The following is a 12,388-nucleotide window of genomic DNA, read 5'->3' on the forward strand; positions in this document are numbered from 1 at the left end:
GTGTGTGTGTGTGTGTGTGTGTGCGTGTGTGTGTGTGTGCCTGACACTGATCTATCTGCTGCTATTAGTTCTGAAAAACAACTAATTCGTCATCAGGTGTGTATCAGAAGTCGAAAATTGTAGGTAAAATACAATAATAAATATCTGAGTTACACAGATGATGAAACAGAGATAAATAAACATTTACCTGGGCCTGATACGAGCTGAGGTCTCATGTGTGAGATGATGGGAGTAGTTTGTTTCACTCTCTCTGTAAAGGAAGCTGTTGATGACTTTTCACAGTCGTCTCAGAGGCTGCGAGTGATGTACAAGTGCTTTTAATTGTTTTCTGGATGTTCATTAGCGACAGTGTCTCTCTAATGAGCTCTAGCTGCACCCCAGAAACACTCACAGCTACTAAAATATCACTCTCCTATCTGTCGGTCTGTCTGTCTGTCTGTCTGTGTTTGTCTGTCTGTCTATCTGTCTGTATGTCTTCTATATATACATATATTCGTATGTCTCTTTATCTGTCTGTCTGTATATATATCTGTCTGTATATCTATCTATCTATCTATCTATCTATCTATCTATCTATCTATCTATCTATCTATCTATCTATCTATCTATCTATCTATCTATCTATCTATCTATCTATCTATCTATCTTTTTTTCTTTCTTTCTGTCTGTCTGTCTATGAAAATATATCATCAGATATGTTTCAAGAGTTAAAACGTCCATTTGTACACATAACTGAATAAATAAAATCTGAGATATCCAGATGATAAAATATAGATTAGCATTTTGATACTGTCTGGTCTGGCTCATCCTTTCGCTTCAAAGAAGAGGAAGATAAATGATGATGCCATTAAAAGTGAACTAATTAAGGAATGCTTCTTTTAAAAACTCATTAACGGCACCCTCATTTACATAATGATGCATATTAATTAAGTTTTAATGAATCCTAGCTTCAATCAAGTCACTTTTTGGCTGTGTAACAATTTTGACGAATGGAAAAAAAGGAACAATGCTTTTGGTTCTTTTTTTTTCACATCAAATAAAATAAAACTCAAACGCCACCTTTGCTTTTTTTTAAAAACATGACATTTATGTCTTGGTTATTGTCAGTCCTAATACATCAGCGGTCTTGCATATTAATTATATTGCAGTAGAAAAATACAAGGGCATGTAAAAATGATTCACACACAAAATAAAGAGAAAATACTGTATACAATATTATGCAGTTTATAAAAGGAGAGAGACAGTGTTATATTAAATTATTAGATAGATATTTTAGTAAAGGGCAACGCAGTGGCACAGTGGCTAGCACGATTGCCTCACAGCGAGAAGGTCACTGGTTTGAACCTCGGCTGGGTCAGTTGGCATTTCTGTGTGGATTGAGTTGGCATGTTCTCTCCTTATTTGCTTGGGTTTCCCAGTGATGGGTTGCAGCTGGAAGGGCATCCGGTGTGTAAAACATATGCTGGATAAATTGGCTGTTCATTCCGCTGTGGCGACCCCAGATTAATAAAGGGATTAAGGCTAAAAGAAAAATTAATCAATGAATAAATATTTTAGTAAAGTATTAATTCAATTATTAATTATTATTAAAATTTTACTTAGTTTTATCTTGTTTTTGTTTTATATTTATGTATTCTTATTTTGTGTATATTTCTTTATTGTTTTTATATATATTTTTATCAAAAATATGCCAATTAATAGCACATTTACCATACATTTTTATTTTATTTTGACATTATTTTTATATATTCTGTTTAATTTTAGTTGTTGTTTAGATTAATTCACGTAACAAAATTGCTTCATAGTTGTACTTGTTTTTATTTATTCAACAACGATACTGTACATAGGTGCAAATATATTTCTATCTTACATTTTTTAAATAACTTGAAATATATCTGTGATAGTCACTTCAATATACAGAGTCCAGAATTGCAGAATCAATCTTTTCAATTGAGCCATCATATTAATAAAATGTTATCATAATTGTTATTATATTTCTTTAATATTAACCAAAATTAATAACACAAAAAATCAGTTGTATCTGTTATAATATATGGTGGTGGCAGCCATGCTGTAGAGATGTTTTTCAGCAGCAGGAACTGGAAGACTAGTCAGGATAGAGGGAAAGATGAATGCATATATATATATGCTGGAATGCTGGAGCTCAGACAGAGTGACATCGGGTTATTGATTACCTCCCTAACTAAGGCCCTTCTCCCCGATCACTCAGCTTAGATGGCCGACTGGCTCTAGGAAGAGTTTTGGTGGTTCCAAACATCTTCCACTTACGGATGATGGAGGCCACTGTGCTCATTGGAACTTTCAGAGCCGCAGAAATTTTTCTGTAACCTTCCCCAGCCTTGTGCCTCGAGACAATCCTGTCTTGGAGGTCTACAGACAATTCCTTTGTCTTCACACTTGGTTTGTGCTTTGGCATGCACTGTCAACCCTGGGACCTTATATAGACAAGTGTATGCCTTTTCAAATCATGTCTAATCAACTGAATTTACCACAGGTGAACTCCAATTAAGCTGCTGAAACATCTCAAGAATGATCAATGGAAACAGAATGTACCTGAGATCAATTTAGAGCTTCACAGCAAAGATGTGATTTATCAGGTTTTATTTTTCATAAATTTGCAACAATTTCAAAATATCCTTTATCACAGAATTTTGAGGAAATAAAAGAATTTATTCTATTTGGGAATAAGACTAACATAAAAAGTGGAAAAAGTAAACAGTGAAAAGTGAAGTGCTATGAATTCTTTCCAGATGCACTGTATATATATATATATATATATATATATATATATATATATATATATATATATATATATATATATATATATATATATATATATATATATTAATATATATATATTTTTTCCTTTATTCCTTTTTTTTGAACATATGTGTATACAATTTTTCCAATATTTTAAAATACATATACAGCTTATATGTAATATGTAATTTGCATATGTTACCTCATATCAGATTTCTATATGGGAAAAATGCTGTAATACATGTAATGTTGTTCATCATTTATTCATGTAAATAAATATACATACTAACTAACATTACATTGATGCAAATATAACTTAATTTCATTTTAAATGTTTTGAAATCAACTTAAAAACATCTGCGACCAAGTATTCATCTTTTATTATCAACCATTATGTGTAAACATATACTGTACACACAATCAATCATACCTTTGCTACAGTATAACACCATGAAACATCGATCACCCGCTGGACTGTGTGTGTTTGTGGTCTTGATAAGCGCTCTGACGTGCAATTGTTTTGGCGCTGTTTGTGTCCATTTGTCTCTGCGGGGTCAGGGGTCACAGAGAAGCATGTAAATCAAGCAGGAAAGCAGATGCTCGTTAATTAGGGGAAAATGTGAGTGACAGGATTTGATGAGCGCCACTACACGCGTCCCCTGCCACACAACAGCTGTTGTCACCCGCCTCGCTGTGGGCTTCAGTCTCCCAGAAACCCCCGCGGGTCGCCGTGCCAACCCAACCCCAACCACACTAGTGCCAAGAAACAGAATGCATACTAATAACCGAACACGTCACGGCGTTCTCCACCTCCAACACCCATCACACGTTTGACTCTTTTACTTTATATGCGCATGTATGTGTGGTTACGTTCACAAATTTTCTCCTCACTGATTTTTCTTATGGAATATCTGAGATATTACAATCAGAAACAAATCATTATTTTTCCAAAGGTGGTTTCAAAATAAAATTAGTTGTATCCTTTGCTTGTTTGATGATGCATAAAATATTCTTTCATATGAACAATTTTTAACAGTTTCTCAATTTAATAAAGTGGTTAAAGCAATACCACCTGGTTTAGTTCACTTACGGTAGTTAAAAGTCTCTAGATTTAACCCAAGGAGCTCAGTGGAAATTCATTCTCCTTTGCTTTTAGAAGGTTTTAGTCTGTTAGATAAGAAATGTGACAGTAGGTTTGTGTGTCAAATCTCAATTTAAAAGGAAAATGTCTTCTAGAGGAAAGTTTTACTGGAGGTCCTTGGTTGAGGATATAGACTGGAACAGAACCTGGCTTTTACCTGGGTAATTGGCTCAGTGGACTTCCGGTTGAATGAACAGCGTTTTGGCTGCCGCTCCTTATGATCACAGTGATTTATTTTAAATTCTTTTTATCTGGAGGTTTTATCTGAATCTATTTCCAATTTTAAATCTCAGATAAAAACTTTTTTGTTTAGGATAGCTTTTAATGATTTGCTGGTTTGATATTATGTCGATTGTAATTTTTAAAATCTCAGATAAAAACTTTTTTGTTTAGGATAGCTTTTAATGATTTACTGGTTTAATATTATATCGATTGTTATTTTTACTGCTTGTATTTTTATGATGTGCTTCCGATATGCTGTAGGTGTCCTTGAGTGATTGGAATGGTGCCTTTAAATAAAAGGTTTTATTATTATTGTTGTTATTATTATTATTATTATTATTCAATTCTAGTACTTCTACATTTTTGGACATTGACAGCTCCTTGTTTTCTTGCAAACAAGCAGAGGAGAAATTAGTACATATGTTTTTTTGACTGTCCAATTCCCAAACAATTTTGGTCACTCCAAGGTTCTCACATATTTGATTCTGCTCATGCTGTGAATGCTTTAGTCTAAAAGACATTATTTTTTATTATAATAATCCAAAAGATAAACCATTGGAACACATTATAATCTTATATGCCAATTTTTTTCATTCACAAACAGAAATTCGCAAATAATTACCCATCCTTTGCTCATTTTAAAGTAGAATTTAACTCACTCCTAAAATCACTTCATCTTATTAAGAATAAAAAAAATGAAGATTAGTGAAATATTATACAGATGTATTTAAAAAAGATCCTTGATTTTAGTTGCTTTGCATCTATCTTATTTGTTAAGCGTCACTGTCATTTCATTTATTTGTTTAATTTTGTTTGTTTAATTTAGTAATTTTAGTACTATTATTTTATTATTATTAATACTAGAATTGTTATTATTTTTATTATTTTCCCTTTCTGTCTAATGGTAGGTTATTTGTATTTGTATGTGATTATATCTTTTCGAATGACTATGTATGTTATTGACCTTTTTTAAGATCTGTCTGTGATCTCTTGGACTTAGTTCTGATGTTGTATTGTCAGTTTAAGCAATGTATGTGTGGTTTGCTCAATTATGACTGTTTTATTGTCATTTTAGCTGGTAGTCTATTGTATTTCATATTTATGTTCCAAGAATGCTTTAATACTGTAATTAAAGATAAATGGGTCACACATTACAATATTGTCCATTTGTTAAAGTTAAACATTGTTGGGTAAAATAAGTAGTATATTAGAATTTTAAGCCTTTATCTTTAAAATATAATAATAAAAACAAAACAGCAAAAATAACATAACATTCCAACATAACATTCTTGCACATTATTAATGTAAAAGTTTGTGTTATGGTGGCATTTTTAAAGACTAATATAGGCTTAAGATTGTATTATACTACTTTCTTCCTCTACACTGTTAAAGTATTTACTGAACAAATCATGAACATCATTCACAAACAACGAACAATGCATTTTATGCCAGTATTTATTCATATTTGTTAACGTTAATAAAAATAAAGTCATTCGTTGTTAATTCTTGTTAACTCACAGTGTTAAACACTGATAATAAGCACAACTTTGGATTTTAATAATGGATTAGTAGGTGTTAAACTGATTAATAAATGCTGTACAAGTAGTCTAGTTTATTCTTAGCTCATGTCATGCAACAACATTCAATGGAATTATTACTGATACATGTAATGTTCAATAAATCAGCATTATGATATAATCTAATTATGAACTTATTATGAAGTTACAACCACAAATCAGTCCTTTGTATCCTAATTTTTTTAATGGATAAGCAATGTGCAAGTTAGCATGATTTACAGATGATACCCACTAAATGTCAGTTTATATACCAAAAAAATCTTGTAAGCCATTGAAAATCATTGGTTACACTTTATTTTAAACACTTTGTTACAGTGTAACTACATTTTAACTATTAAGTAACAGTAATTAATTACATAGACTTACTATATGGTTATAGGGTTATAATGAAAATGAGGTGTACATGTAATTATCCATAATTAATTGTAATTACTAGAGTAAAAAACATAAAACATAATAAGGACACCTTAAAACAAAATTTAACAGAATCATTTATTGATATGACATATTAAAAAACTACTTGAGGATCACAGTGCAGCTCCAAAAATGCTACACAACTCAACTAATAAACAAATATGCTGTGAATATGTCACCTAATCTTGTAGCAGTATTAATGGCTGCTTTAATCTTTAATATTGCAGTTCAAAAGCAGATATATATATATATATATATATATATATATATATATATATATATATATATATATATATATATATATATATATATATATATATATATATGAACTTATTATATATTTACAATTTAATCTCCTACTTCCTCTTAAACGGTGCTAGCAGGCTAAAGCTACAAACAACAGGCGGGCGCTCCATCAAAGCTTCAAGCAAGAGAAGCGCTCCATCCTCTCGGATGGTCACCCTCTCACTTGATGATACCGAGGACCAGATGTCCATTGTTGCATCAGAGGGTGGGCTAACACTGTCTGACAAGGATCCGAACCCGCTCCCTCCCTCCGGGATGGTGAGCGCGGCACCGGATCTAGAAGCAGACATGATGGCCATGCTTTTCCGGGCTGCTTTGGCTATGGGTCTGAAGATGGTTCATCCCCCAGCCCCGCGGCCGAATTGACTAGATGAGTGTTATGTGGAGGATAAAAAGAAGGCCAGACCTTCTAAGCCTCCAGTCCCCTTCTTCCCGGAGGTGCAAAATAGGCTTACAAACTGCGTGTGCCTCCGCCCTAACCACCCTTGATGGCCGAGCAGCCAGGGGGTACGAGTCGATCCCCCAGATCGAGCGTGCCATCAAGGCGTGCAGGTTATCTGCCTCTCTTGGGGCCAGAGCCTACACAGCCGTGGGCCAGGCTGCCTCTGCCTTGCATGTGTTGGCGACTTACCAGCGCTACCAAGCGCAGGCGCTGGCCCAGCTGCACGAGGGTAGTTTCGACCCAGGCTTATTGCACAAGATCCCCACCGTAACCAAGTATGCATACCACCAAGTCGGCTGCGTGTGCCCTGGGAAGGACAATGGCCACATTAGTGGTCCAGGAATGCCACCTCTGCCTAAACTTGCCTGACATGTGTGAAGTTGACAAAGTTCACTTTCTTAACTCACCCATATCCCAGACTGGCCTGCTCGGTTACACCATCTGTGAATTCACCCAAGAATTCACGGCGGTGAAGGAGCAGTCGGATGCGATGGGCAGAGTCATCTATCGGCAGGGCCATAAGACCGCTCCCCCACCGAGCCATCCTCATCCACTGCTCCTTGCCGAGGGTGGCCTCTGTGACTTCAAGACCTGCTCCGCCACCTCTAGCCAAGCTGCAATGCCGAGCACCCCGCAGGCGATTTTCAACGGCACCAAAATTAAAAAAAAAAAAGAACGATTTTTTCCTTCCCCGGATGTGACAGCCCGAACACTGCCAATCTGGGACGCTATGCCTTCCAGTTCGCAGGATCGGTGCACTTTGCCAGTGGCTCACGGAGTGTGGGAGGATGGCCTCCCTTCTCTCACCCCTCAGCCCACCCTCTGGAGCCTGGGCGTGAGGTTGAGAGTGAATCTCTCGCCTCCTGCTCTTCCGCAGGACCCCAGCGCTCCCTGGTTGAGCCGCCCCACTCTACACTACGCCGCCACTGGTGCGTCAGCGATTGTGCTGATAATGCTACTTGCGAGGGCTTTGCCAGCCTGGTTAGCGATTGGCAGCCCGTCGCAATGGCTCATTCGTTCGATCAGACTCGGCTATGCGATTCAGCCCTGTGTCTGCCCCTGTCTTGCAAGAGGAGATTGCTGTCCTCCTGGCAAAGGATGCATTCGAGCCGGTCCCTCCAACCGAGATGCAGAACGGGTTTTACTGCCCAAAAAGAGGGGTGGGCTATGGCCAATCCTAGATCTGTGCATTTTGAACGGTGCGTTCGTCCTTAGCTTTGTTTTGCAGCAATAGACCTGAAGGACGCGTATTTCCATATCTCAATACTTCCACCCCACTGCCAGTTCCTGCGGTTTAAAGGTCGAGCCTGGCAGTACATACTAAGTCCTCCCCTTCGGGCTCGCTCTGTCTCTGCGGGTTTTCACCAAGCTTGCGGAGGTTGCCCTAGCGCCTCATCAGCTCGCGGGCATCTGCTTCAATTATCTCGACGACTGGCTGATTTTAAGCCTCTCGCGGGACCAATTGATTATGCACAGAGACAGGGTGCTTCGGCACCTCGACCTATTGGGGCTTCAGGTCAACCGAGAGCTGTTGGGAGTGTAGCTTGCTCTGCGCCATTTTTTACCGGTGCTGGAAGGGAAACACGTGCTGGTCAGGATGGACAGCATGACGACGGTAGCGTATATCAACCCTATGGGGGGTATACGTTCCCGCTGCACGTCTCAGCTTGCTTGCCATCTGCTCCTCTGGAGTCATAAACAGCTGAAATCACTGTGTGCCATTGACATTCCGAGCGAGCTCAACTATACGGCCGATGCGCTCTCACGGCAGCTTAAATGTCCAGGAGAATGGAGACTTCACTCTGAGTCCATCCAGCTGATATGGGCGCTCTTCGGGGAAGCTCAGGTCGACCTGTTAGCTTCCCCCAAAAACGCCCATTGCCAGTGGTTCTTTTCCCTGACTGAGGCATAACCTCATCATCCGGTTCCTCAGTGGTGCGAGGCGATTAAATCCACCCCCCCCTCTTCTCATGCCATCTTGGGACATCTCTGTAGTGCTTGCAAGCCTGGGTGGAGATCCGTTCTCTCTCTCTAACACAGAGATACATGCACTTTCTTGCTTTGTCAATTGAGTTCCCCACTTGGCGAACCCTGCAGAGTTTCTCCCTGACCCCCAGCATCTGACTCAGTAGAGGAGTTGTTGGCATGCCTGCTGGTCAACCTGCAATCTGGGTATAGGTGCCTAGGTGTGATCCCCTCTGGTGATCCTATATGCTTATTCAGCCACGGTGTAGTGCTCCCTCTTAGGCGGGCTTGTGTCCTCCCTCCCTGCTAACCATCGTCTCATATGCGTTCTCTCCCTTCTCAGGGTTAGTCCATATGCCTTCTTGCCACCAGGTCTCCCCTTTTGGGCAGCAGGTGGCCTCTGCAGCATCCTCCCTATCGGGACTGCATGCTTTCCCATCGTACTGTCATATCTTAAACTTCTCAGGTAAGTAAGGTAAGTTAGGGGCACTTTGGAAGACTGCGCCGCTGGTGATGCAGGTACGCTCACGCTGCAGCCTGGCAAACCTCTCTTATCAGCGACGTGGTACGGTTCAATTGTTGTGGCGGTTTCCATAGATTTCTCCATAGTGGAAGTTTTACACATAGCATTGAAGTGCCCTGTCCGATGAGGAACACGACGGTTACTAAAGTAACTCTCGTTTCCTGAGGGTGGAACCGGAAATGCTATGTTCCTTCGCCACAATGATTGCCCCTTAGCTGTTAGCCATAAAAGGCTCATTCAACTAGAAAAGGATGCCTCGGCATAGCACGAGCAGCGTCTTTGTACAACAGTGATTGTAATTGATGCCAGCTGTGCACACAGACGCTGCTAACTCATTGGTCCATTTTTATACTCTTTCAAATGATTGGATTCTGATGAAATCCCCATAGTGGAAGTTTTCCACATAGCATTTCCGTTCCCTCCCTCAGGGTGTGAAGGTTACTTTAGTAATAGTTGCGTTCCTTGTGCAAAAGGATTTTTAGACTCTCCGTGTTTGATTTTCTTTTTTATATACACGATAATGCCGTCGAACTCTTGTATAAACTCAATATCACACCAGTAGCAGTGTGATATGGCTGTATATGGTCACTGGTGGGACACTAAGGCATGAGGCCGCACGCCTCCCATCATTGCCAATATATAGCCATATCGCACTGCTACTCATGTAATATTGCTCATTTGTAAATACCTTTATAGTTGTAAAACCATAGTTGTCTAATGGTCCTTCAAATTAGATTTGCAGCCATTTAAAATATATACATTTTATTTGAATATGTAAAGATCAGAATAAGTATAAATATACATGCAATGCTTAAATGTAACAATATTTCACCCATATTTAGATTTTTTTAAATAAAAGTTATTTGATACATTATATGTACTCGCATTTAATATGCTTTTATATAAAACTACTTTTGTACAATGGGATGTCTTGCTTTTGACCCTTTAACATATGTACTGTACAAATGTAAATATTGACATTATAAAACCTTTTCATTTACTCTGTTCTTCATTGCAGAAATGCATTAAAACAATACAAGATGCCTGTTACTTTTTCTTTATTATGTCCGATTGGTCGACTGACTCCTAATGCATCAAAAAGCTTTCAGATGTTTAAGCGAAACATTTCTAAATAAATTACACATCTCTGCTTTCCCTCTCGTTTTTTTCTTCTTCTAAACACCTGCATGTCAATAGTCATTAAGCTAATTGCTTAACAAAAAAGTATCCAGGGTGTCTCCAAAGGACTTGCCATATTTAACTCAGCTCAGTAACAACTAAAACTTTCATAAAGCAAGAAAGAGAAAAGAAATCACATGTGATGATCCTGCGGGTTATAGCGCACAGATGCTCCTTGCTCGCCTCTTTTGAAGCATTTAAATAGGCCATGCGTGTCTGTCAGTCCTGCTCGCACCCCCTCACACCTGGGACTTAAGGTGTTTCAACAATAACGTATCGCAGGAGGAGAGAGGGGAAAAAAGAAAAGAAAAGAAAGAACCACTTTTTTCTTCTGCTGAAATCCCACCAGAGCACACCAAAGGTATCAAAAACCAAAAGAGCTGGAGAGAAATAAACCCAAATGCTTGCCTGATGAATAATTTGAATGAAGAAATAAAGCCATGTGAAGTGAAAGCGCAAGGCACGAACAGGAGGATAAAACTGGCTACAATTAGGTCACCAAATCGAAAATCTTCGTTTTAGGTCTCTAATAAGATGAACTCTTGCCCCTTGCATCCAGAAATTGACTTCTAGTAAATTATAAGGATTTATTTGATGAGTATAGCTAAATTTTTGGTGGCAAATGTGGTGTGTTTCGTTGTCCTTGATGCTGTAATGTGAGGCGCATGATTGTGGTTGTCCTTTAGTCACTGAACATCTTTAGAAATAGAAATATAATATGTTTAAATTAATGTGAAACTACAACATTTCAACAAAATGTTATAAATTTTTTGTTTTTCTAGAATTTTTCTCTTTAAAAAAAATCCAAACATATAAATACAGTACTGGCTAATGTAATGGATAAGCACAAATATAACATTGTACAGCTTCCTATAGCAAATATAAATTTGAATGAGAGATTTGTGAGTGGTGTACTCTTGTATGTTGAGCACTGTATATCTATAGAAGCGCTGGTAGTATTTTGATTACTTAAAAAAGTGTCATCGCAGTCTGTTTGATCGTTTTCCTCTTAGGTAAGTTTCATGCGTAGCTTCTTGAAAGTTAAAATATCTAAAAAGGAGGAACGTAAAATGCGAGACAAATTAAAAAGTCATTAAAATAAGACAAACCTGGCCAACTCTATTTCCTATCCAGCATTAAACATCTGGGATTTTGTGGGATGATCTGTGGGTTGAATCCTGAAGAGTTTCCAGTTTGTCAATTTGAAACGCCACCCACTTTCTGATGTGCTGAACCATTGGGACCCAAAACTGTCGGCGGTGAACTACAAATAAACACACCAGCAGCAAATTAGACGTGGTTGCAATACGTGGTCAAAAAAGTCTGAGACCAAATAGAAATCTGGAATTCTAAATTAAAAGCTATAAGTAAACTTTACGTTTTTAGAGTTTTATTCTTATGATAAACAAAGAAACTTTGCATTCATATTCACTTGCTTCTGCTAACATTCTAGAATCATTGTGATGCGGAGTTGACATTAAAGTAAAGAGATCTGTAAAAAAATATGATTTCATTAGAACTTTTTATTTGAATTTCTAAGCACATAAATTTAATACAAACTCTATTAAATTTAAAGCATTGTCACAAGTGGTCTAAAACATGTATTACTTATCCTTAATCTTATCCTTTCTGTTTACTAACTATGGTGATTTCAGTCTGGATTACATTTTGTACAAAAGCTATTAAAGAACAGCATGTTTTTATCTTCTCTTACCTAAAAATAGGAAGGTGGTATTACAGAAACATACTAACAAAAAATCCAAAAAACTGTCTTAACAAAATTATTCTAAGGCTAACCAAAAAACGTGTATGATTGTGTTCTTCTGCAATGGCATTAC

The sequence above is a fragment of the Danio aesculapii genome, chromosome 20, assembly GCF_903798145.1.
Source record: "Danio aesculapii chromosome 20, fDanAes4.1, whole genome shotgun sequence".
NCBI lineage: Eukaryota > Metazoa > Chordata > Actinopteri > Cypriniformes > Danionidae > Danio > Danio aesculapii.